Below are 27,708 nucleotides of genomic sequence, written 5' to 3' on the forward strand. Positions count from 1 at the left end.
AGGGGGGCTTGGGGGACCATTAAAACCCCAGCTCTTAAATGTATTCAGTAAATTGTGGTCATTTAAATGCTGCACGGGCCCTGTCCTCCAGACACCCTGCATCCTGGACTGTCACAGTAACTGCCTGCCTGCCAAGCTGGGTTTGCATGCCCCAGCCTCAGTCCCAGCCTCAGCCCAGTCCCAGCCTCAGCCCAGTCCCATCCTCAGCACTAGCCCCAGCCTAAGCCCCAGCCCTAGCCTCAGTCCCAGCCTCAGCCCAGTCCCATCCTCAGCACTAGCCACAGCCTCAGCCCAGTCCCATCCTCAGCACTAGCCCCAGTCCCATCCTCAGCACTAGCCCCAGCCTAAGCCCCAGCCCTAGCCTCAGTCCCAGCCTCAGCCCAGTCCCATCCTCAGCACTAGCCACAGCCTCAGCCCAGTCCCATCCTCAGCACTAGCCCCAGTCCCATCCTCAGCACTAGCCCCAGTCCCATCCTCAGCACTAGCCCCAGTCCCATCCTCAGCACTAGCCCCAGTCCCATCCTCAGCACTAGCCCCAGTCCCATCCTCAGCACTAGCCCCAGTCCCATCCTCAGCACTAGCCCCAGTCCCATCCTCAGCACTTGCCCCAGTCCCATCCTCAGCACTAGCCCCAGTCCCATCCTCAGCACTAGCCCCAGTCCCATCCTCAGCACTAGCCCCAGTCCCATCCTCAGCACTAGCCCCAGTCCCATCCTCAGCACTAGCCCCAGTCCCATCCTCAGCACTAGCCCCAGTCCCAGCCTCAGCACTAGCCCCAGTCCCAGCCTCAGCACTAGCCCCAGTCCCATCCTCAGCACTAGCCCCAGTCCCATCCTCAGCACTAGCCCCAGTCCCATCCTCAGCACTAGCCCCAGTCCCATCCTCAGCACTAGCCCCAGTCCCATCCTCAGCACTAGCCCCAGTCCCATCCTCAGCACTAGCCCCAGTCCCATCCTCAGCACTAGCCCCAGTCCCATCCTCAGCACTAGCCCCAGTCCCATCCTCAGCACTAGCCCCAGTCCCATCCTCAGCACTAGCCCCAGTCCCATCCTCAGCACTAGCCCCTGTCCCATCCTCAGCACTAGCCCCTGTCCCATCCTCAGCACTAGCCCCAGTCCCATCCTCAGCACTAGCCCCTGTCCCATCCTCAGCACTAGCCCCTGTCCCACCCTCAGCACTAGCCCCAGTCCCATCCTCAGCACTAGCCCAGTCCCATCCTCAGCACTAGCCCCAGTCCCAGCCACAGCCTCAGCCCAGTCCCATCCTCAGCACTAGCCCCAGTCCCAGCCCCATCAGAGAGCAGGAAGTGCTTTTCATCCACTCTCCCACCACTGATACACCACCTCTGCTTCAGCTGGGGGGAGAAACAGAGAGACAGAGAAGTGACAGTAATATAACCAAGGCTTCTGGGTAAGCAGGGGATGATTAGCATAAACACTGTGCTTGCCTGTCTGACTGTCTTTGTTTCTAGAACGATCACCAGGGACATGAAGGTCTTAGAAACGTGAAGGTGAGCTTTTTACATTTAGGAGCCTGATACTGCACGTGAACAGAGGTCAAAACGCACACTCTCTGTCTCCCCAAACGTCTGTCCTGCCTGGACTGAGAGAGGATAGCTATTGTTGCAGAGGTCGTTGTCAATGTGAGACTGAAAATGGCATGTTGTTGTCGCTGTCCCATTCACCTTCACTGTCAAATGTGCCAGGCCCATAGTCCTTTTGTGTCTTTGTTTTAAAGCCCACAGTGCCTTGAGTGGATACTAGAATCAGTTCATGTAAATGGTTTCATATGATGGGCACAAGGAGCGTGTGTGGATTAGGATGCAAAGAGAGAGCGAAAGTGTGTGTGTGTGTGTGTGTGTGTGTGTGGCGTGTTTGTGTGTTTGGTTAACAGTTAAATGATCGACACTGACCATACCAACCACTGATCGCAGGCTTTTTGCTGATGTTGTTCATTACGAGAAGGGAAAGGGGGATGCCTAGTCAGCTGTACAACTGAATGCCTTCAACTGAAATGTGTCTTCCACATTTAACCCCCCGAATCAGAGAGGTGCGGAAGTACTACAGAAATGTGAAGTTTGAAATGAAATAAGTTTGCTATATGGATTATTGTTAATGGGAGAATTGATGGCATAAATATTAAACTAGTAGTAGCAGTTTTTAAAGGATAATGACCAAACAAATGGTGCACATTGTTATTAAATGTATTGTTCTATTTGTTATCGCACCAATTCAGGCAATTTATTACAAAATTGATTTTTACCCGTATCTCCCAGCTCAAGTTAATATGCTTAACACTAGGCCTGCAGCCTCCCTGTGTGGCATACATATGCAGTCAGCTGAGTCGAACTAGCTAGCCAACCAACAAGCTGTGACAGCCATTACAGTACAGGAGCTTTGACGCTGTTCTACCTCCAGGAGCCAGCCAGCCAACACTTCACTCCCTCTCTGTCCCCTCCCTGTCCCACGTGAGTCAGCTTAACTCTGCTCATCTGAGCCCTCCTCAGGCCCCGTCTGACCCTAGACTCACCCCCCTGGGCCACTACCCAATAACCAGGTCCCTGTCTCTCTACAGTTCAAAAGTCCAACCGCCTGACTCTGGTCTAAAAGGCCAGTGGAGTAGGAGTAAGCAGCATACAAGGTCGTTCAAAAGCAGCAACCCATATGCCCTTGTGTGAGGCACTCGAATGGTGGAGGAATGTACGCTGGCTCTTCTAGAATGCCGGGCACGTCTGCTGGGGAGGAAGTGTCCCTGCCCAGTCCCCCATCTTCTGAAAAAGTCTGAAACCCGACCTCTTCAAAGAATATCTTTAGAATAAGAACCTCCCCCATTAAAAAAAACCAAAGCTTTTCCTACTACCACTGACTTAGCTGCTAACTTCTTTATTGAGGAATAGTGTACTTAACTACTATGTGATATGTGGTTGTCTCACCCGGCTATCTTGAAGATGAATGCACCCAACTGTAAGTGGCTCTGGATAAGAGCGTCTGCTAAATGAAACAAAGTGTGAGGATGGAGAGGATCAGAGGGAAGCTAGTAGTGCTACTGCCACGTCTTCAGTTGACTGACTGACTTTGAGTGACTCTTCCTCTCCGATAGTGAATACAGGGAGAGGGAAAACGGGAGCTGCCTCGGCTGACTGGCTGACTTGCTGCAGGCACAGCTGCTTTTACTGAAGGCCTTTCTGTGTGCGTGTGTGTGTGTGTGTGTGTGTGTGTGTGTGTGTGTGTGTGTGTGTGTGTGAAGGTCTGTAACAGGAAGTCCAGTAGACTCTAATATCTCATCTCGACAGTCATGCATTATTAGGTCTTTAGGTGTGTGTGAAGCGTCTGTAACAGGAAGTCCAGTAGACTCTAATATCTCATCTCGACAGTCATGCATTACTAGGTCTTTAGGTGTGTGTGTGAAGCGTCTGTAACAGGAAGTCCAGTAGACTCTAATATCTCATCTCGACAGTCATGCATTACTAGGTCTTTAGGTGTGTGTGAAGCGTCTGTAACAGGAAGTCCAGTAGACTCTAATATCTCATCTCGACAGTCATGCATTACTAGGTCTTTAGGTGTGTGTGTGTGTGTGAAGCGTCTGTAACAGGAAGTCCAGTAGACTCTAATATCTCATCTCGACAGTCATGCATTATTAGGTCTTTTAGGTGTGTGGCGGAGACAGTCTGGCACCTGTGAAATATGCCTGTTGGAGATATAGGCCTGAACGGCGGGCAAATGCAGTGAGATTGCTTAGTTGTCGAACCTCTACTCTAAAGCCTGTGAATCCAACCAGACCTTGCCCTCCCTCCCTCGGTGTCCGGATGAGATACAGTATCTTACCTGGGTGAGCGGAGGGTCTGCCAGAGAGGGACACACACACACGGATCAAAGGGCCATGGCGGTGCTCTTTGACAGTCTGCAGTGAGACCTCCAGTTCTGCCCACACAGGGGCCATTACGATGACAGGTCACTAGTACAGTGCATTATTATGGCCCTCCATTTTCTCTGTCAAGACTTAAGGGAACAGAGTAAATCGTACTGTATGTTGGTAATTAAATGACTTAACACTTATTGCAGGATAATAAGACTGAGACAAACTATTTCTTATTACAATATCTATTACATAAACTAAAGATAGACTTAACCCAAGTAGAAACTCCGCAGTTCAAGGCTGTGAGAAAACATGTTGTGTTGACTGCCGGTGCCATGTGAGTTGAGGGCTTCTATGACTCAGGGGAGCTGTGGCTGAAACGGCAATTCCCAAACCGGGTACCTTTTTCCAGAATCCCACTGAACTGGGACCAGCTCATATTTCAGGGACTTCTGTGTCCCTTCACCCTTAGCGGCGTTGTGAGAAAGCGGATTGTACTGGTTTTCAGGAAACGGTATTATCAACCGAACTTCCATTTCCCCCTGAAAAACAGAAGTGGGGATTCCGCTCGGGCGTCTTTCTTCGTTAGGTTAGTGTCCCTCTGTGACTCCACTGAACTAGGATCAGCCTAGAGACCTCTCGGGAGAATAACCTAACAAAGCTCTCCCTTGCCAAGAGGATGTAACTGTTTCCCCACTAGCAAACTCAAGAGGTGTGTGTGTGTGTGTGTGTGAACAGAATCAGTGGTTTAAACCTCGGCACCAGAGCACACAGGGCTTCCCCAGAGGCTGAGGTGCCAGAGTGCTTTGTATCAGCCCTGAATGATTTACTTGTATTAGCCTTCTCCTTAGTTTAGCTCGGCAAACAACCCACATTTAGGAAAACGTAGGATTTTACTTTTAATTACCGTCAGCCCCGGACTTGTTTAAAAAAATATATATATATATTTTGCTTCCGGTCTCAATCAAACGTATCACAAGCTCCAGTGCTCCAGTTGAGTGAAATTTGTGCTTAGTTGACAGTGCATTACTTTTGAACTGAGATTCGATGTCATTATACTGTTATTGGTTGGCCTATTTATTCAAAAGTCACTCCGGCAATACATTACTTGGCCTATTGTGCTTTTAGGCTACTGCTTTTAGGCTACTGCTTTTAGGCTACTTCAGAGAGTATGATACAACGGGTGAGCTGGACCGTCAGGTGAGAGGGCAGAGCTGATTTTTTTTTTTTCCTTCACTCTGGTAAAGAGTTGGGTAATGTTTAACAATGTTGCTGTGTCACACGTGTTTGAGGCGGCATGACGGACAGGTGCAGCATGAGAATGCGTCGCTCATTTGGAACTGATGACGAAGGAGATATCCAATGCAGCCAGCCAGCCAGTGCCCAAGCTGAAGGACCCCTTTGTACACAACACATAGCAGACTAATACATGCCCGCTCAGAAAATGTCACATGACCATTATATGAGTTTCAAATGAAAAGGCTGATCAATCAGACTCGGCTGTCTTAAAGAAATGCCATAATCCAGGCGTTTCATATTTCCATATACACACACTCGTAGCACAGCGAGGCCAGAGAGAGGATGTTTTCACTACATATAGAGGAAATTATTTTGGTGATACAGTATTTGCGTACAGGCCATTAATATTTAGCTTACATTAGTTTGCTAGATTAGTTTGCCCACAGTCCACACATTTAAATATGTTTATTACTGCGCGTCTTGTTTTCCCCCGTCACAGAGCTGAGTAGTGAGCAGGAATTTGGTGGTGACATGGTGACTTTAAGAACTCCGCAGCTAGCTAGGGGTTTAAAGGCTTAGTGAAGCGTGTTCTCTGAAGAAGCCTCGGCAGCCGCTAAGCTCACAGCTGACTCGGAGTCTTCCACTCTCCTCTCCCTGCTCCTCTCCTCTGATCTGCTCTCCTCTTGCTCAACACCCCAGATTGGTCCCACATTCGCAAATCTGTCTACTCCAAATCTTTCACATCATGGCAGACGAACACGGTTTCTGACACCTTCTTTATGTATGTGTCACTGGTCGTCTTGGCAACAAATTTAGGAGGTCTTTCATTTTTTTCAACGTGATTAAACGTATTAGATTCAAGGTCCTCAAGGTCTTCCTAGTAGTTTAGCAGTAGAGAGAAAATCGCTTCAGAATGAATGTCAACCGATAGTGAGAGTGAGTCCCCTAACGGTGGTTGTCTCCCCTCATCTCATCTCCTTTCCTGGCTGGAAGCTAATGGTGTGTTCCTAAACAGCCCATTGGTGAGTCAATGTAAATGTCTAATCAGATTTCACACGTTCCAGGGCTCGAATCCAATGTGTCTTGTGTGTGCACACCCAAGGAGGGTGGGGGGGGTTAAGAGGGCACTGTTGCGTTGTCTCCTCATGGGCGGAACACGCTGTTACATAAGAGGTGTGTGTGTGTGGGGGTAGGCAGGATTTCTGTGTGTGTTGGGGGAGGTGGTTTGATCCGGTATGTGAGGACGGTGGTTTTGGCTGGTGGTGTGTGTGAATGCGCGCAGCGAGATGCTTTTATGATAGTGGTGTCAGCCTGCAGAGCCAGAGGAGCATGTCTGTTTTCATTCTAATATAGATCCCCCCCCCCCTCTTGGCTGACATCCCTCCCTCCCTCTCTCCCACACCACCCCTCCCACTCTCAATTTCTCCCTCAATCTGTCCTCATCTCTTTCCTCTCGCTATCATTTCTCACATCTCCTCCCTCAGACCATCTGACAGATTCCATTCATCTCTTGCTGTATCTTTCTCTCCATAGACAATCTTCTTTTTTTCTTCTCTGACTGTCCATAGTCTACCTTTTCTCTGCCACCCTCATCAAGGGCTCTCCTGTCCTCCCACTCCTCTCCTTTCCTCATGTACTGTGATGGACGGTAATGCACAGTATTCCTGGTGACCATGGTGATTGAGTTTAGCCCGAGGTGGTTCTGAGAATGGCTTGTGGTTTTCAAATGTAAACTAGAGCAGGAACCGATAACCACTTTTTGATGTGAACACTGCTTTGTGGTAAGCAGCTGAACTCTCTGGGCTAAAGAATGTCATGCTATGCCATTCCTGTCTAGCCTGCTGAGGGAGGGAGAGAGTAGAGAGGGGCGTGAAGGGGGCGGGAGCCTATACACCCTATGGGAAATGCCTGCCTTCTCAGCTGTCTGTCAAACTGGCCTGAAGGAAAAGTGTTATTCTGTGAGAAGCTTTGGATATAGAGGGAGTGTGCCCACATGGGGTTAACATGGCAGGGAAGGGGTCTCCCCAAAGTCAGGACAGCCCTAGAATCCCAAATCCCATCCTCTTGTCAGCCCCAATCCCCAGTAAATCACGCTTCTTTCTCCACAGTCCCCACTTTCCTCTCCCTTTCACAGCCCCCTCCTACCCTCCACTCCTACCCAGCCCCTCCTACCCTCTGCTCCTCCCCAGTCCCTTCCTCCTCTCCACTACCCCCCAGGCCCCTCCTTTCCAGTCCCCTCCTCCTCTCCACTCACCCCCAGCCCCCTCCTCCACAGCCCCCTCTTCCCCTGCTCACTCCTCCCCTCTCCTCCTTCCCAAACCCCTGTGCTCCTCATGCCCATGCAGGGGGATTAGGACCAGGCCAGCAGGGCTCACTCTACCCAGCTTTGATCAACAGCAGCCCAGCCTAATGCCAGCCTGCATGTGCAACCCTCTGCATTAAAGCAGAGCAAAAAAGAAGCTCAAAACCCCAAACACTCTGATTAGGAAACACTGCTGCCTGTCTGCTTTAAGTTGGGTCCTTAAATGCCATCTCAAATGTTGTTTAACCTATTTGCTCTGCCTCAACTCACTCAAGTCTCCAGGGAAATCATTAGGACTTTCACTTTTCTACATTAGATGGAGATCAATTGGATGTTGTCAGAATTTAGGTCTAATCTGCTATCATTTTCTATGTCTAGACACTTTATGTTATGACAGTTTGCCATGGGTGTTGAACTGATAAGTGGTTGCTTGACAACCACATACAACGGCTGTGGTCAGAACATAAACGGTTACAACACCTACGTTTGTGTGGTCCAGACTAGGGTTGAATGGCGGGAACCCGGTTATCGAGATTCACCAGGATTTATCACCCAAATCTATTCCATTTTTCCCGGTATAAATAACTGCGAGAAACCGGTAAATTATCATAAATGATTTCTATGAACAGGCTTTTTTTTCTCTACGAACTCTGCATGATGAATCAACTCTCCGGGTGAGGACAGACAGCCCATCTCAGTATGGAGCACAGTTCACAATGCATGTAGACCTATCACCTCATCATGGGAACTTATTTTCTTGTGACAGGTAGGCCTACATTTGTTGCAGCATTGTCTATGCTACAGTAATATAAAGACCGAATACGCGTCTTAATTTACTCATCTCTATCTGGCTTTCGGGGGCACCTTGTCTTCTTTAACTGTAACGATTAAAATAGTTTTTTTGCGTCTGCAGAGTTTTAAAACAACCTGTCACTTGAATATCTTACTTTAAATCAGTGCACATGCGAGCATTCTCGTGGTCTTTCCCTCCATCAACTCCATTCAAATTGCCCCCGAAATAGATCATCCTATTTTAGATTGATGTATAGCCCTATATATAGAAATAATTGCAGTATTAGCCTTATATTTAGCTGGGTTATGCATAATAAGCTTCTAATTTATGGCCTCTTGTCTCTTGTGCAATACGCAAGCAACTGTGCTCCGCTGGCCTCCTTAAGAAGAAAGAAGCTCCTTAGCTGTTGGGAGTCCCATGCAGGAAAAGCTAGACTAGAATACCTTGCTGGACATTGTTTTTAAAAAATGTTTTTTTTAAATCATTCTTATACCAATAGAGTATTCGAAGAGGGACGTCAGCTCTTTTTTTTTTGCTGAATGTTAAATGCAGCAGCCAATATAACTCACTGGTCGTTTTGAAAGAAGAGCCCAACGCTCGATGGCGGTAGGCTATAGCAGTTATTAATTCAGACCCATAACCGCTCGATCTTCGGGAAGAGAAGTGAAAGCCCTCTGGATCTAATTCAAGGGTGGCATTAAAGGATGTCAAGGATTTCATTAGAATGATGAAGATAAGGACAACGCCACTTATTTCATTTAACTGTTGAAAGCGAGGAAGGAATGAAGCAACAATAGAAAGAGGTAGGCTAATAACATTAGGGGAAATATTATGAAGGGTAGATATGAGGCAGCCTACTTATTATTCAAATCGGCCCCATTATATTTCAAAATTAAAATCAAATTTGCTAGCCTATACTTGTAGGCCACATGTGCTGTAATCGATCCCACAAATGCTGATACTCCAGATACTCAACTAGTCTAAAGAAGGCCAGTATTATTGCTTCTTTATTCAGAACAACGGTTTTCAGCTGTGCTAACATAATTGCAAAAGGGTTTTCTAGCCTTTTAAAATGATAAACTTGGATTAGCTAACACAACGTGTCATTGGAACACAGGTGTGATGGTTGCTGATATTGTGCCTCTGTAGCCTACAGTATGTAGACATTCCATTAATAATCTGCCGTTTCCAGCTACAATAGTCATTTACAACATTAACAATGTCTACACTGTATTTCTGATCAATTTGATGCTATTTTAATTGACTTTATTTTTTATTTTTTTTAAACAAGGACATTTCTAAGTGACCATAACCTTTTGAACCGCAGTGTATGTAAATAAGGTATTTCTGTTTTTTATTTGTAATACATTTGCAAACATTTCTAAACCTGTATACATTTTGTCATTATGGGGTTATTTTGTGTAGATTACTGAGGATACATTTTTAAAAATCCATTGTCTGATTAGGCTGTAACAAAATGTGAAAAAAGTCTAGAGGTCTGAATACCTACTTTCTGAAGGCACTGTATGTTCTTTATAATGCTTTTAAACGACACTTCCGGGCTTTGGCGGAAAATATTGGGTTACCTGGGAGAAAAGTGCTGCAACATTTGAAAAATACCGGGAAAATATGAAATCCTTGTCCAGACAGAAAGATAGGGTGTGTTTGGGTGGCGTTCTCTCTGGTGGGAAACTAAAGGTCACAGTCACTGATACCAACTGACTTCATTTAAAACTCTCAACTACTTTGTACCACTGGTAGTACCAGGAAGTAGACTAACTAACATAACTGCCCTATGTGTGGTGTTGTCCAGCAAGGCACTGTAGAAAAGCTTTGTTTATTAAGTACAAATGGATAACCTGTTCTGTAGGTGAAACAAAATGAACAAACTGTTAGTGGTTCTATACCAGTTCAGCTCTGCCCTGTCAGTGGTTTTGTACCAGCTCTGCACCAATGGTTCTACTGTGTTAGCGGTTGTAACTCTGCTCAGTGCTTCTGTACTGAGAAAAGGCAGCACTATGTTGTACTGGTGAAGCAGCACAAAGTTAAAGAGCCAATTTAAAGGGACAGTGAGTGGTTCCCTGGTGGCCCCTCTGCCTCCCCTCTCCACAGTGAAGGGCCCAAAGGCAGGAGCAGGCCAGGCCCAGTGTGCAGCTAGCCTTATTCATTACAACGCTGCAGGCTATTGTTCTCAGCTGTGGCCTCTGATAATGTCCCAGGCCATGGGAAAGGAGAAAATGTAACCTGCTGCGCCAGCCCGGCCGAGGAGATCTCTCTCTCTGTCTCTGTCGCTCTGTCTCTCTCTGTCTGTCTCTCTCTCTCTCTGTCTCTCTGTGGCAGTAAGGCACTCTCAATCTCTTTTCTCACTCTCCCCTTTTTTTCTCACTCTTCCTCCCTTTTGCACTATTTCTCTCTCTGTTCTGTTCCGACTCTCTCTTTCTGCCTGTGTGCCCCTCTGGTTAAAGACTTCCCCTCTTTAGTTATATTCTTCCCATCACACTCCGTCTCTCCCCCCCACTCCCTCCCACCCTCTGTCAGTGCCACTGCGTTCACATGGCCCCAGCATGTGACAGGGAGCTAAGCCAAAACACCCCGGATGCCATGCCATGTAGCCTCAGCCTCCCTCCTCCCTGCCTGTCTGCCATTCCAACCAGGCCTCGTTAAATTTTAAACAAAACAAAAGAGGTAACAGTGAAAGAGAAAGCGGCCCCAGTGTTTCCCCTAGGATTTGTTTCAGCCGGGGGGGGGGTGGTGCTGTGGACGAGGGAGGTCAAGGGGCATGCAGAAGCTGCTTCTCCAATAGAATCACGCTTGTAGGTGACGTTGGCTAGCTAAACTTATGCTCAGGAAAACATCGGTCTAACGGTCGTCTTGCGCCGGACTGCACATGTGCAGGCCATCAAATCTAAGGCACTCCTTCGATATAAAGTCATTTTTTTAAGAAATTGAAAACGTCTCAGTTTTTCACTTTCACGAGGTTGGAGTAATAACATTTTCAACTACTTAAGACATCGGTTCCAAACTTGGTTGTGCATTTATATTTTGAGAAAATGAACAACTAAGGAATCCTTTTTCACTTCTGTAGTTGACTGCTCAAACCCTGGACTGGTTTGCTTGCCAAGCGTTCCCCAAAGTTTTGCGATGTTGCGCCTCTGGATATAGAAAGTCTGTGATTCTACTCCAAAATTTTTGACACGTGTTTTTCTGGATTTTTTTGTTATTCTGTCTCTCACTGTTCAAATAAACCTACCATTAAAATTATAGACTAATCATTTCCTTGTCAGTGGGCAAACGTACAAAATCAGCAGGGGATCAAATACTTTTTTCCCTCAATGTACAGCTTTGCAGACCTTTGGCATTCAATTTGTTGAGGTAATCTGAAGAGATTTCACCCCATGCTTCCTGAAGCACTTCCCAAAAATTGGATTGGCTTGATGGGCACTAACAATTTTTTCAGAATGGCACAAATTCCCCGATATCAGGGTTCTCATGTCAACATGTTTGCTTTCAGAGCATATTTGATCACAAATTATAAGGTCAAGCTGCTCCCACAACAGCTCAATAGGGTTGAGATCTGGTGACTGCTGGCCACTCCATTTTAAACAGAATATCAGCTGAGTGCTTCTTCCCTAAATAGTTCTTGCATAGTTTGGAGCTGTGCTTTGGGTCATTGTCCTGTTGTAGGAGGAAATTGGCTCCATTTTAGATCCGTCCAGAGGGTATGGCAAGGCGTTGAGTGATACTCAAAATTGAGTGATAGCCTTCCTCCTTCAAGATCCCTTTTATTCTGTAGAAATCTCCCACTTTTACCACCACCGAAGCACCCGCAGACCATCACATTGCCTCCACCATGCTTGACAGATGGTGTCAAGCACTCCTCCAGCATCTTTTCATTTTTTCTGCATCTCACAAATGTTTTTCTTTGTGATCCAAACCCCTCAAACATATATTAGTCTATCAATAACTTTTTCCCAATCTTCCTCTGTCCAGTGTCTGTGTTATTTTGCCCATCTTAATCTTTTATTTTTGTTGGCCAGTCTTAGATACAGTTTTTTCTTTACAACTCTACCTAGAAAGCAAGCATCCTGGAGTTGCCTCTTCACTGTTGACGTTGAGACTTGTGTTTTGCGGGTACTATTTAATGAAGCTGCCAGTTGAGGACTTGAGGCGTCTGTTTCTCAAATTAGACACTAATGTACTTGTCCTCTTGCTCAGTTGTGCGCTGGAGCCTCCCACTCCTCTTTTTAAACTGGTTATGGCCAGTTTGTGCTGTTCTGTGAAGGGAGTAGTACACAGTTGTACGAGATCTTCAGTTTCTTGGCAATTTCTCGCATGGAATTGCGACAAAGAAAGTTATTTGTTTCTGGCCATTTTGAGCCTGTAATCGAACCCACAAATGCTGATCCTCCAGATACTCAACTAGTCTTAAGGCCAGTCTTATTGCTTCTTTAATCAGAACGACAGTTTTCAGCTGTGCTAACATAATTTCAAAAGGGTTTTCTAATGATCAATTAGCCTTTTAAAATGATAAACTTGGATTAGCTAACAATGTGCCATTGGAACACAGGAGTGATGGTTGCTGATAATGGGCCTCTGCACCTATGTATATATTCCATTAAAAAAATCTGCTGTTTCCAGCTGCAATAGTCATTTACAACATTAACCATGTCTACACTGTATTTGTGATCAACTTAATGTTATTTTAATGGACAAAAATGTGCTTTTCTTTCAAAAACAAGGAAATGTCTGTGACCCCACATTTTTGAACGGTAGTGTGTGAATGTTTAATAATAATAATAATAATAATACAAATATATATATTTTTGGGGGAGTGGTTCCGTGAGTGGCAGCCCACCGCTGCTTATCGAATGTAGTTAAACACTGGGCCCATAGAATGTGGGCCCATAGAATGTGGGGCCATGGAATGTGGGGCCATGGAATGTGGGGCCATGGAATGTGGGGCCATGGAATGTGGGCCCATGGAATGTGGGCCCATGGAATGTGGGCCCATGGAATGTGGGGCCATGGAATGTGGGGCCATGGAATGTGGGGCCATGGAATGTGGGCCCATAGAATGTGGGCCCATAGAATGTGGGGCCATGGAATGTGGGGCCATGGAATGTGGGGCCATGGAATGTGGGCCCATAGAATGTGGGCCCATAGAATGTGGGGCCATGGAATGTGGGGCCATGGAATGTGGGGCCATGGAATGTGGGGCCATGGAATGTGGGGCCATGGAATGTGGGGCCATGGAATGTGGGGCCATGGAATGTGGGGCCATGGAATGTGGGGCCATGGAATGTGGGGCCATGGAATGTGGGGCCATGGAATGTGGGCCCATGGAATGTGGGGCCATGGAATGTGGGGCCATGGAATGTGGGGCCCATGGAATGTGGGGCCCATGGAATGTGGGCCCATGGAATGTGGGCCCATGGAATGTGGGGCCATGGAATGTGGGCCCATGGAATGTGGGCCCATGGAATGTGGGCCCATGGAATGTGCAACAGAATCACAATCTCATCCATTCACTCCTCCTTTTCTCTCCTTCTCTCTCCTCCTCTGTTTGCTTGGTTCAGTCGATCTCACTGCGAAGTCTAGAGCACAGCCCTTTAAGTCTGGCACTCCCCTCCTTGCGCTCCCTTTTCTTTGTGCTCTCTCTCGTTCCCTCGTTCTCTCTCTCCCTTGCGCTATCTCTTTATCTCTTCTTGTATGAAAGCCTTCTTGTTTCTGTGCTCGAGGTAGGAGTTGCTCTTAACCACTCATCTAAGATCAGATTACCATAGCCTCCATCTGAACCTTAGCCAATAGGGGAGTGAAGAAAGTATCTGATCCTGTGTCAGTCTAAATACTCCCTGTTGCATAGCCTCTAAACTCATAATACTTCTTTCTATACAAACTAATATTTAACCTGTTAATTGCCAACCCATGACTAAGTCATAATTATACATGGCTGTGAGAGACCTGTGTTGTAAAACGGTTTGCAACAGAAAACTGAAAATGTTTCTTCTGTGTGTTAATGTGTGTTGCCTAATGAATGGGACCCCGATGACTCCAGCTTCCCCAGTCCCGGTCTCATTAAGCTACCTGATGTTTCATGACTGCTGCAAATGAAAGTCATTAGCGTGGAGCACAAACAGTACAGGTCGGGGTAAAGAGAGACTCAGAGGCACACGGAGCTACAGTGATTCCATGAATCGTGGTTTGGGAGAGGTGTCGCTCTCACTTTAATTAGAAAATATAGACAGTTGAAGTTGGAAGTTTACATAAACCTTAGCCAAATACATTTAAACTCAGTTTTTCACAATTCCTGACATTTAATCCTAGTAAAAATTCCCTGTTTTAGGTCAGTTAGGATCACCACTTTATTTTAAGAATGTGAAAAGTCTGAATAATATTAGAGAGAAGGATTTATTTAAACTTTTATTTCTTTCATCACATTCCCAGTGGGTCAGAAGTGTACATACACTTAATTAGTATTTGGTAGAATTGCCTTTTTAAATTGTTTAACTTGGGTCAAATGTTTCGGGTAGCCTTCCACATGTTTCCCACAATAAGTTGGGTGCATTTTGGCCCATTCCTTCTGACAGAGATGGTGTAACCGAGTCAGGTTTGTCCTTGCTCGCACACACTTTTTCAGTTCTGCCCACAAATGAGGTCAGGTCTTTGTGATGGCCCCTCCAATACCTTGACTTTGTTGTCCTTAAGCCATTTTGCCACAACTTTGGAAGTATGCTTGGGTTCATTGTCCATTTGGAAGACCCATTTGCGACCAAGCTTTAACTTCCTGACTGATGTCTTGAGATGTTGCTTCAATATATCTCATGATGCCATCTATTTTGTGAAGTGCACCAGTCCCTCCTGCAGCAAAGCACCCCCTCAGTATGATGCTGCCACCCCTGTGCTTCACGGTTAGGATGGTGTCTTCGGCTTGCAAGTCTCCCCTTTGTCCTCCAAACATAACGATGGTCATTATGGCCAAACGGTTCTATTTCTGTTCCATCAAACCAGAGGACATTTCTCCAAAAAGTATGATCTTTGTCCCCATGTGCAGTTGCAAACCATAGTCTGGCTTTTTTTATGGCGGTTTTGGAATAGTGGCTTCTTCCTTGCTGAGCGGCCTTTCAGGTTATGTCGATATAGGACTCGTTTTACTGTGGATATAGATACTTTTGTACCTGTTTTCTCCAGCATCTTCACAATGCGTAGGGGGTGTTAGGTAGTCTAGTGGTTAGAGCATTGGACTAGTAACTGAAAGGTTGCAAGATCTAATCCCCGAGCAGACTAGGTAAAGTTCTGCAAGGCAGTTAACCCACTGTTCCTAGGCTGTGATTGAATTTGTTCTTAACTGACTTGCCTAGTTAAATACAGTAACACATTTAAAAAAGGTCCTTTGCTCTTGTTCTGGGATTGATTTGCCCTTTTTGCACCAAAGTACGTTCATCTCTAGGAGACTCCTTCCTGAGCGGTACGATGGCTGCGTGGTCCCATGGTGGTTATACTTGTGTTCTATTGTTTGTACAGATGAATGTGGTACCTTCAGGCATTTGGAAATTGCTCCCAAGGATGAACCAGGTCTTGGCTGATTTGATTTTCCCATGATGTCAAGCAAAGAGGCACTGACTTTAAAGGTAGGCCTTGAAATACATCCACAGGTACACCTCCAATTGACTCAAATTATGTCAATTAGCCTATCAGAAGCTTCCAAAACAATGACATTTTCTGGAATTTTCCAAGCTGTTTAAAGGCACAGTAAACTTAGTGTATGTAAACTTCTGACCAACTGGGATTGTGATACAGTGAATTATAAGTGAAATAATCTGTCTGTGTAATTGTTTGAAAAATTACTTGTCATGCATAAAGTAGATGTCCTAACCGACTTGCCAAAACTATAGTTTGTTAACAAGAAATTTGTGGAGTGGTTGAAGAACAAGTTTTAATGACTCCAACCTAAGTGTATGTAAACTTCTGACTTCAACAGTATATATTACACTACACACTAATACAATAGCTGAAGTCTAGTATGGACTGTGTTGTGGGTATAGTGTACGTACGTACTACAGGTGTAGGCTATGCAGTGTATTCTGCTGTATATCATGAAACGACTGAGACACTGTTTCAATGCCTTCCTTAAATCTTGACCTTTGGATATGTGACCTAACTCACTTATCATCAGTTTCTCAGTGATTAGAGAGCTGCGGCTGGTTGAGTCCGACACACACACACACACACACACACACACACACACACACACACACACACACACACGACTGTATATACAGTACGTAACTACTGTATGATCTCTCTGCCTCTGGAACGGGGGTTTGTTCTCTCACACCCCTTCTATCTCTAGTGTGTGTGTGTGTGTGTGTGTGTGTGTGTGTGATATTGTCCTGTACTCGGCTATTGCTGATGACAGGTCTTTGTCCCCATAATGTTACCACATGACATTACATCCAGTAGGTAGGGCTGGGCGATATAGCTTAAGAATCAGATCTCATTTTTTCCCCCAAACTTATGGGCGATTCACAATATACTGTACAGTATCTAGATTTGTAAAAATATTTTCTTATATGAGCATTGTTGTACAATTAAAGGTAAAAAAAACCTGCATTTCAAACAGTCAGCAATAATTTATTTCTCAGAATAATTTATTTCTCAGAACGAATTGCCAATTCCTTCTATACATGTATTTCATGCTTATTGCACATTTATAAAACTGACCAGACCGCTAGTATAACAGTCTGGCTAAAATGCCACTAACGCAGCGCGCGACAAACTGACTGTCCATTGCTACTCTGGTTTTAGCGTCTGCTCTGCGTGCATTTTGAGTAGTTGAGACATAGAAAGGCTATCATTAGAAACGTTTACTTCTCTATTACAGTAAAATAATGCCTCCATGTGTTTTGGTGTCCATATTACCAAATCTGTTGGATTAAACCTCAAATAGCGAGTTGACACCGCTTGTCAGAGAGGAAGATTTCATTTTATTGGTGTTAGAGGCAGGGGGAGGGGCTTGGTGTGCCTGTAAACCATAGAGCAAGAGGTGAAGCAAGAGGCTTCACTCTCGCTAAAATCTGTCCAAAATAAGGCCATTGTGTTTCTAATGGCTTATGTTGGACCTGAGCTTGTCGCCTACCTTCCCACCTTTTGGACAACGACTCCCATTGTTAAGGAGGAGACGTGCATCTCGTCATTATATACAGATCTCTGGTGTAAATGGAAAGGTGCACAGAGGAGCAAAGGAGACGAGACCAAAAATACAACATGGGAACAAGCCAACTAACACGCTCATAAAAACAAAAAAAAAGAACAAAACATGGATTATTACGATACAGGCATTTGGAATATCGCGCAAAAACAAACATTAATTCAATATATTACCAAGCCCGAGTAGTAGGTACATGGACCTACAGATCTGCAGTGAGTGGAGACTCACTGACTTTCCCTGCAATGCTTTAGTGACCAGGGAGAGAGGAGATGGAGTGATACCGAAGTAGAGAGGGAGACTGTGTGAAAGAGAAGGATATTAAGACTGGCACTGAGAAAAGGGAGAGAGACAAAAGACCATTGAGAGAGAGAGGGAGGGTGAAAAGGTATTGAGAGAGAGAGAAATGGAGAGAGATGCAGACAGACATGTGTCCTGGCAGCAGGAGCAGCAGCAGGCCAGGGTGAAACGTCCAGCAGCCATTAATAATGCAGTGCTGCAATTAACCAAGGAAACACAGGACCATATTAAAGACAGGCAGGAGTCCCCCAGCGCAAGGTAATTAATCACTGAATACATACACACAAGGATGGAGAGACGCGCGCGCACACACATACACGGACGTGCTCAGACATGCGCACAAACACACAGATGTAATCGCGCGCACAGAGACAAGCACACACATACGCAAGCATGCTCACACGCATACCATGTGTGATTACTAAAACATGTTATCACAGTGTTTGTATGCAGGTTTCAGGACTACCTACCCGACTGAGGTCATTTTATATAGGGATTGGAGAGAGAAATCTGGCCATCCCTCAATCACCCGTCCTCACTCCTCTGCTCTCACGTTACACCCTCCCATGGTGTACTCTCTTGGGGGTCCGATGCTGCTGGGGTAAACCAAAATGACACTGTGAGGGCTATTGTATCCTACCTCAAGACAACAACAATATTGTTACTGCTCTCCCTCTTTGTCTCCCTCACAATAAAGTGCACCCACCTGCAAAGACCATATGGGAGTGGGTTGCTTACTAAACTAATGACTAGCTAATGACTGTGTTGATTGACAGAATGTGGATGTTGACATAGTAACATGCTAACTAGATGGTGACGCTGAATGGTCCATTTTAGGGCTGGGCGATATATCGAATTAATTTGAATTATTGTTTTTGTGCGATATTCAAGGTTTTTGTTATTTTTGTTTTGTTTTTACGTACGCTTGTCGGCTTGTTCTAATGTTGTATTTTTGGTCTCATCTCCTTCCCTCCTCTGTGCTGGGGGCACCACCTTTACACCAGGAATCTGCATATAATGACAAGACTCATGTCTCCGCCCTCCTTTGGGAGTCGTCGTCCCAAAAGCGGGAAGGCAGGCGACAAGCTCAGGTCTAAAATAAGCCCATAGAAATGCATTGACCTCTCACTTTGCCTCTTCCTCAATGGTTTACACACACGCCAAGCCCCTCATGCCAAGTGGTTTCATCTCGATATTTGCATTTGAGGTTTGTTCCAACAGAATCGGTCATATGGACACCAAAACACATTATTTTATTGTAATAGAGAAGTAAAGTGAACATTGATTCTGGAAAATGAATGCTCGGCTTGTCGCTCTCATCATTGGAGTACCGGCTAGCAGCATTTTGGCCAAAGACTGTCGAACTAGCTTTCTACCAGTGGAGGCTGGTGAGGGGAGGATGTCTCATAATAATGGCTGGAACGGAGCAAATGGTATGGCATCAAACACAGGAACCACGTGTTTGATTATATTTGACACCATTCCACTTATTCCACTCCAGCCATTACCACAAGCCCATCCTCCCCAATGAAGTTGCCACCAACCTCCTGTGCTGTCTAGTCTGTGTTTTACAAATGTATAATAAGCATAAAACAGAATCATATAAGGAATTGTCCACTTCTCATTTTGAGAAATAAGGTAGGCCACTTGATTGCAACAGATGATCAGATCTGAACAAAGTGGACAGGCTAACGCGCTGTTCAGACAGAAGGGTGTGTTCATAGCAATTCAACTGCTCAACCTTGTAAGCTAGCAAATAGATTAAAGTTGGCTAACTGAAATATAAAGATTAGCTGACTGAAGACGAGCACGTGTGCTTGAGAGATAGTTGATGAGCCGTGTTCATTTTCTATACCCGAATGAACTGCATAATGCACATTCACATTATTAGTGAATGTGCATTATGAATGTTTATAGTAAAATTTGCAACAAACTTGAAAGCCAGATCAGTGATTATTGCAAAAAAAATGCAGGTTAAACTATTTAGATGAATTAATTTAATAATTTGTGGATCTGATGGTTGTGGAAGGCTTCCACATTAAAACATTTTTGAGAAAAATATTGTGAATTCCTGATAAGTTTGAAAAAATTAAGATATATATTTTGTTTTAGGCCATATCGCCCTAGTCCATATGGCATGATGCATTTCAGATGCTTGTCTCAATTTAATGTTCTGAAGTGGTCTTCGGAAAGGACCCCTTGACTTTTTCCACATTTTGTTACGTTACAGCCTTATTCTAAAATGGATAAAAAATGTAATAAATCCTCAGCAATCTACACACACTATCCCATAATGACAAAGCGAAAACGGGTTACTTTCTTTTTTTTTGCAAATGTATAAATAAATAAATAAATAAAAATTTACAAAGGTATTCAGACCCTTTGCTATGAAATTCGAAATATAGCTCCGGTGCATCCTGTTTCCATTGATCATCCTTGAAATACTTTGACAACTTGATTTGGAAAGGCACACACCTGTCTATATAAGGTCCCACAGTTGACAGTGCATGTCAGAGCAAAAACCAAGCCACGAGGTCGAAGGAATTGTCCATAGATTTCCGATACAGGATTTTGTCGAGGCACAGATCTGAGGAAGGGTGCCAACACATTTCTGCAGCATTGAAGGTCTCCAAGAACAGTGACCTTCATCATTCTTAAATGGAAGAAGTTTGGAACCACCAAGACTCTCGGACCATGAGAAACAAGATTCTCTGGTCTGATGAAACCAAGATTGAACTCTTAGACCTGAATGCGAAGGTTCACCTTCCAACAGGACTATGACCCTAAGCACACAGCCAAGACAACAGAGGACTGACTTCAGGACAAGTCTCTGAATGTCCTTGAGTGGCCCAGCCAGAGCCCGGACTTGAACCCGATCGAACATCTCTGGAGAGACCTGAAAATAGCTGTGTAGCAACACTCCCCACCCAACCTGACAGAGCTTGGGAGGATCTGCAGAGAAGAATGGGAGAAACTCTCCAAATACAGGTGTGCCCAGCTTGTAGTGTCAAAGCCAAGAATACTCAAGGCTGTAATCAATGCCAAATGTGCTTCAGCAAAGTACTGAGTAAAGACTGAATACTTATGTAGATGTGATATTACATGTTTACATTTCTAATACATTTTCAAAAGTTCTAAAAACCTGTTTTTGCTTTGTCATTATGGAGTATTGTATGTAGGTTGCTGAGGGGGGGAAATTATTTAATACATTTTAGAATACGCTGTAACCTAGCAAAGTGTGGAAAAAGTCAGGGGGTGTGAATACTTTCCGAAGGCTCTACCTTGTTCTCTGTGACGTGTGAAATTGGCAAGCACATTATGTTCTACCCCCAATGTTCTCTCCATATTATGTTCACTGTGTAGCGTTCCAGAGACCTTTGAGATGTGTGGAGTCTTGTTTATGGGCTTTGTTGTGTGTGTGTGCGCGTGCGTGCCCGACAGACCTGTAAGGCTTAAGCAGTGTGTGTATTTGTGTGTCGGTGTCCTGCATCATTCATGAGTGTGTCACACACTCCCTGGACTGCAATGACCCATGACTGTCAACAGTGTATCCTTGAGCCCGTATTGGGCCTGTATTGAGGACACACTGCTGGGGTTGAGGCTGGGACTGGATTTGAGACTCGGGCTGAGGCTGGGATTGGGGCTGAAGTTTAGCAGGCAGAAGCGATTCATCTGTTGTCACACTAACACAGACCACCATCCACTCTATCTACAGAGAGAGGATGGGAGGAGAATGGAGCAAGTGAGATGGAGAGGTGGTGAGAGGTAAGGAGGAAGGGAAGACAGGAGAGGAAAGGAATGAGGGGGGTGAGTCCAGTGCCTCAGTGTTCTCACCTCCCAAACACACATCTGAAATAAGCAGAGACACTCAGGGGTGTTACTCAAACCTGGGAGGGTCACAGCCTGGAACCAGAAACCGGATGATGTCTGAGCGCTGTCCTGTGCGTGCCGTTCAATTCACAGGTAACACATGTTTGTGTGTGTGTGTGTGTGTGTGTGTGTGTGTGTGTGTGTGTGTGTGTGTGTGTGTGTGTGTACTGTATACAATTCAATGAAATCTCCTGCCCTCTGCTAGCATGTTATCATCAAACATGGTGTGGTATTGTTCATCCCAATGACCTGACACATCATTCATGTCATGACTTACACACACACACACACACACTGTTCACAGTGAGTCAGACAAGAGAGCCTTGTGGAGGTTTGAGGCTATAGATTTGACCTAGAATTCAACATTGCTCAGTGGCCCAACTCGTACCTCAGTGGCCTTGTGGTTAGTGTCTGACTGTAAAAATGACATGCAAAGCATCTCTGCTTGGCACTCAGCATTAAGAAGATGGATTGGTGGTAAGGCCCTCAAGCTACATGAGCTCTATGGGCTGTTTTGACTCATACACGGCTTGTCTACCTTATTTCTGATGCAATGTCTCGCAACAAAGCTACAAAACAACCCAATGAGCTGAACAGTGTCATTGCATAGGAGTTAGACTGGGAAAATGTGCCTCCCCCTTTTTTTCTTCACAATATGACTTGACTCATATAAAAACTGTGGATGGAAACGTGGTTACTGTGATGCTTCAAACCTATTTCTGGCTCATGTGGTGGGCGTGGCAAGGGGCGTGGCAATTGGTGCCTTCGGCCAGTCTGTGCGGCTGAATTTCTTCCATCTTGGCGGTGTAGATTTTTTTGGGGCCATTTTGATGCCAATTTACTGCATTTTCTTCCATGGAGATAATAGATAATACTATACCGTTTGAAAGCTAATTTCCTGCAGTTCTACACATTTTGCCATGGCTGTGTTCTTATGCTCAAACATAATATCAAAATAAATACAGCTAAATTAATTATTTTTGGAAATTTCAATTCTCCCTGTTGAGCTTTTATTTAGGTTGTTTAGTTCTCAAGATTATATTCCCAAAAATGTATAGGTCTATTATTTTTTCTACATACTTTATCATTTAGACCAGCCAACCTAAATGGTGGTGGCAGCATCATGCTGTGGGGATGTTTTTCAGCAGCAGGGACTGGGAGACTAGTCAGGATCGAAGCAAAGATGAACAGAGCAAAATAACAGAGTTCCTGGATGAAAATCTGCTCCAGAGTGCTCAGGACCTCAGACTGGGGCAAAAGTTCACCATCCAACTGGACAACGACCGTAAGCACACAGCCAAGAAAATGCAGGAGTGGCTTCGGCACAAGTCTCTGAATGTCCTTGAGTGGCCCAGCTAGAGCCCAGACTTGAACCCGATCAAACATCTCTGGTGAGACCTGAAAATAGTTGTGCAGCAACACTCCCCATCCAGCCTGACAGACCTTGAGAAGATCTGCAGAGAAGAATGGGAGAAACTTCCCAAATACAGGTGTGCCAAGCTTGTAGCATCATACCCAAGAAGACTCGAGGCTGTAATTATTGCCAAAGGTGCTTCAACAAAGTACTGAAGTACTCATATTTCCGTTTTTTTTTATGCAGGGCTGTGAAAAGTGTGCCGAGAGAACATCTAAATGATTGTGTGTTAGTTTTTGTTTGTGAGCATGTGTATAAGAATGTGAGTGTGAGATAGACAAAAAGATAGGAGGGGATAAGAGAGAGTCACAGAGACCGGAGGGTAGAGAAAACAAGGACATTTACATTACATTTAAGTCATTTAGCAGACGCTCTTATCCAGAGTGACTTACAAATTGGTGCATACACCTTAAGACATCCAGTGGAACAGCCACTTTACAATAGTGCATCTAAATCTTTTGGGGGGGTTGAGAAGGATTACTTACCCTATCCTAGGTATTCCTTGAAGAGGTGGGGTTTCAGGTGTCTCCGGAAGGTGGTGATTGACTCCGCTGTCCTGGCGTCGTGAGGGAGTTTGTTCCACCATTGGGGGGCCAGAGCAGCGAACAGTTTTGACTGGGCTGAGCGGGAACTGTACTTCCTCAGTGGTAGGGAGGCGAGCAGGCCAGAGGTGGATGAACGCAGTGCCCTTGTTTGGGTGTAGGGCCTGATCAGAGCCTGGAGGTACTGAGGTGCCGTTCCCCTCACAGCTCCGTAGGCAAGCACCATGGTCTTGTAGCGGATGCGAGCTTCAACTGGAAGCCAGTGGAGAGAGCGGAGGAGCGGGGTGACGTGAGAGAACTTGGGAAGGTTGAACACCAGACGGGCTGCGGCGTTCTGGATGAGTTGTAGGGGTTTAATGGCACAGGCAGGGAGCCCAGCCAACAGCGAGTTGCAGTAATCAAGACGGGAGATGACAAGTGCCTGGATTAGGACCTGCGCCGCTTCCTGTGTGAGGCAGGGTCGTACTCTGCGGATGTTGTAGAGCATGAACCTACAGGAACGGGACACCGCCTTGATGTTAGTTGAGAACGACAGGGTGTTGTCCAGGATCACGCCAAGGTTCTTGGGCGCTCTGGGAGGAGGACACAATGGAGTTGTCAACCGTGATGGCGAGATCATGGAACGGGCAGTCCTTCCCCGGGAGGAAGAGGAGCTCCGTCTTGCTGAGGTTCAGCTTGAGGTGGTGATCCGTCATCCACACTGATATGTCTGCCAGACATGCAGAGATGCGATTCGCCACCTGGTCATCAGAAGGGGGAAAGGAGAAGATTAATTGTGTGTCGTCTGCATAGCAATGATAGGAGAGACCATGTGAGGTTATGACAGGGCCAAGTGACTTGGTGTATAGCGAGAATAAGAGAGGGCCTAGAACAGAGCCCTGGGGACACCAGTGGTGAGAGCGCTTGGTGAGGAGACAGATTCTCGCCACGCCACCTGGTAGGAGCGACCTGTCAGGTAGGACGCAATCCAAGCGTGGGCCGCGCCGGGAGATGCCCAACTCGGAGAGGGTGGAGAGGAGGATCTGATGGTTCACAGTATCGAAGGCAGCCGATAGGTCTAGAAGGATGAGAGCAGAGGAGAGAGAGTTAGCTTTAGCAGTGCGGAGCGCCTCCGTGATACAGAGAAGAGCAGTCTCAGTTGAATGACTAGTCTTGAAACCTGACTGATTTGGATCAAGAAGGTCATTCTGAGAGAGATAGCGGTAGAGCTGGCCAAGGACGGCACGCTCAAGAGTTTTGGAGAGAAAAGAGAGAAGGGATACTGGTCTGTAGTTGTTGACGTCGGAGGGATCGAGTGTAGGTTTTTTCAGAAGGGGTGCAACTCTCGCTCTCTTGAAGGACAGCATGAGAGGAGTTTTTAGAAACGTATTAAAAAACAAACACTTTTAGGGGTTATAGGGTATTGTGTGTAGATTGATGGGGGGAGGAAACTATTTCCTAAATTGTAGAATAAGGCTATATATACAGTTAAAGTCGGAAGTTTACATACACTTAGGTTGGAGTCATTAAAACTTGTTTTTCAACCACTCCACAAATGTCTTGTTAACAAACTATATTTTTGGCAACTCGGTTAGGACATCAACTTTGTACATGACACAAGTCATTTTTACAACAATTGTTTACAGACTAATTATTTGACTTATAATTCACTGTATCACAATTCCAGTGGGTCAGAAGTTTACAACTGTGGATGTATTTCAAGGCCTATCTTTAAACTCAGTTCCGCTTTGCTTGACATCATGGGGGGGGGGGAATCAAAAGAAATCAGCCAAGACCTCAGGAAACAATTTGTCGACCTTCACAAGTCTGGTTCATCTTTGGGAGCAATTTCCAAATGCCTGAAGATATCACGTTCATCTGTACAAACAATAGTATGCAAGTATAAACACCATGGAACCACACAGCCGAAAAGTACTTTTGTGCGAAAAGTGCAAATCAATCCCAGAGCAACAACAAAAGACTTTGTGAAGATGCTGGGGGAAAAGGGTACAAAGGTATCTATATCCACATTAAAATGATTCCTATATCGACATAACTTGAAAGGCCACTCAGCAAGGAAGAAGCCACTGCTCCAAAACCGCCATAAAAAAGCCAGACTACGGTTTGCAACTGAATATGGGGACAAAGATCGTATTTTTTGGAGAAATGTCCTCTGGTCTGATTTTTAAAAATATATAACTTTTTGGCTACAATGACCATTATTATGTTTGGAGGAAAAAGGGGGAGGCTTGCAAGCCAAAGAACACCATCCTAAATGTAAAGCACGGGGGTGGCAGCATCATGTTGTGGGGGTATATTCCTGCAGGAGGGACTGGTGCACTTCACAAAATGGATGGCGCCATGAGGCAGGAAAATTATGTGGATATATTGAAGCAACATCTCAAGACATCAGTCAGGAAGTTAAGGCTTGGTCGCGAATGGGTCTTCCAAATGGACAATGACCCCAAGCATATTTCCGAAGTTGTGGCAAAATGGCTTAAGGACAACAAAGTCAAGGTATTGGAGTGGCCATCACAAAGCTCTGACCTCAATCCCATAATTTTTTTGGGCAGAACTGAAAAAGCGTGTGCGAGCAAGGAGGCCTACAAACCTGACTCCGTTCCACCATCTCTGTCAGGAGAAATGGGCCAAAATTCACCAAACAATTTTAAAGGCAACGATCCCAAATACTAATTGAGTGTTTGTGAACTTCTGACCGACTGGGAATGTGATGAAAGAAATAAAATCTGAAATAAATCCTTCTCTCTACTATTATTCTGACCTTTTCACATTCTTAAAATAAAGTGGTGATCCTAACTGACCTAAGACAGGGAATTTTTACTAGGATTAAATTTCAGGAATTGTGAAAAACTGAGTTTAAATGTACTTGGCTAAGGTGTATGTAAACTTCCAACTTCAACTGTATAAATATCTATATATATATTACACTGTTTGGACTTAGGCTGCCTGAACAAACGCTTAAGCTGCCTGCCCAAGGATTACACTTGCAGAGAAATCCATGCTACTCTCTCTCTCTGTGTGTGTGTGTGTGTGTGTGTGTGTGTGTGTGTGTGTGTGTGTGTGTGTGTGTGTGTGTGTGTGTGTGTGTGTGTGTGTGTGTGTGTATATAGAGGCCTGTGTGTATATGTGGGCTAGGTACACTGATTTTTTTGCTCTTTCCCATGCTGGCAGATGACTGATGTTTACACACAATTTTACTGTAGAGTTCCCTTCATCTGGGTCTCAGTCTCTCCCCTAGGCTAAAGGATGTGCCTGCCTTTAGCTGCTATCTCTCTCTCTATTTCTTCTCTCTCACTCTGATGTTGTCCTTGTTTTCTCTTCCCTCTGCTCTCTGTCACTCTCTTATCCCCTCCCCCTATCTTTCTGTCCCTCTCACACTCACATTCTCAAACACATGCTCACAAACAAACTAACACACACTCATTTAATGTCCTCTCTGCACACTTTTCACAGCCTTCCATATTTTCTGGTTTTACTGTTTATAGGTATGTGTTTGGGTAAAATGAAAATTACTGACAACATTTCTCCCTATTTCAAAAAAAAAAAAAAGTAATTTAGAGCATTTATTTACAGAAAATGACTACTGGTCAAAAAAGCAGTGTTGTCAGACCTCAAATAAGAAAATAAGTTCTTATTCATTTTTAAACAACACAACAGTAATGTTATAACATAGGAAGAGTTCAGAAATCAATATTTGGTGGAATAACCCTGATTTTCAATCCCAGCTTTCATGCGTCTTGGCAGGCCTTCCACCAGTCTTTTACATTGATGTTGGGTGACTTTGTCACTCCGGACTCAAAAATTCAAGCAGCTCGGCTTTGTTTGATAGCTTATGACCATCTATCTTCCTCTTGATCACATTCCAGAGGTTTTCAATGGGGTTCAGGTCTGGAGATTGGGCTGGCCATGACAGGGTCTTGATCTGGTGGTCCTCCCTCCACACCTTGATTGACCTGGCTGTGTGGCATGGAGCATTGTCCTGCTGGAAAAACCAATCCTCAGAGTTGGGGAAAATTACTTGGGTCATGCACAAAGTAGATGTCCTAACCGACTTGCCAAAACTATAGTTTGTTAACAAGGCATTTGTGGAGTGGTTGAAAAACAAGTTTTATTGACTCCAACCTAAGTGTAGGGTAGACTTCCGACTTCAACTGTATATATATATATATATATATATTCGCACACACA

General features: G+C 45.1%; 2 protein-coding genes across 2 annotated transcripts in view; one reads left to right on the plus strand and one right to left on the minus strand.

Annotated features, from left to right (window-relative positions):
- LOC118394762 (solute carrier family 22 member 23-like) overlaps positions 1–24,028 on the minus strand; it is a 457,726-nt gene extending 433,698 nt beyond the window's left edge. Inside the window, exon 1 of the mRNA XM_052463844.1 lies at positions 23,464–24,028. The gene's annotated coding sequence lies outside the window, so the exon portion shown is untranslated. The remainder of the gene's footprint in view (positions 1–23,463) is intronic.
- The window catches only part of LOC118394770 (PH domain leucine-rich repeat-containing protein phosphatase 1-like), a 75,827-nt gene that overhangs the window by 3,005 nt on the left and 45,114 nt on the right, over positions 1–27,708 (plus strand). The window lies entirely within an intron of this gene.

Source organism: Oncorhynchus keta, chromosome 15 (assembly GCF_023373465.1).
Source record: "Oncorhynchus keta strain PuntledgeMale-10-30-2019 chromosome 15, Oket_V2, whole genome shotgun sequence".
Taxonomy (NCBI): domain Eukaryota; kingdom Metazoa; phylum Chordata; class Actinopteri; order Salmoniformes; family Salmonidae; genus Oncorhynchus; species Oncorhynchus keta.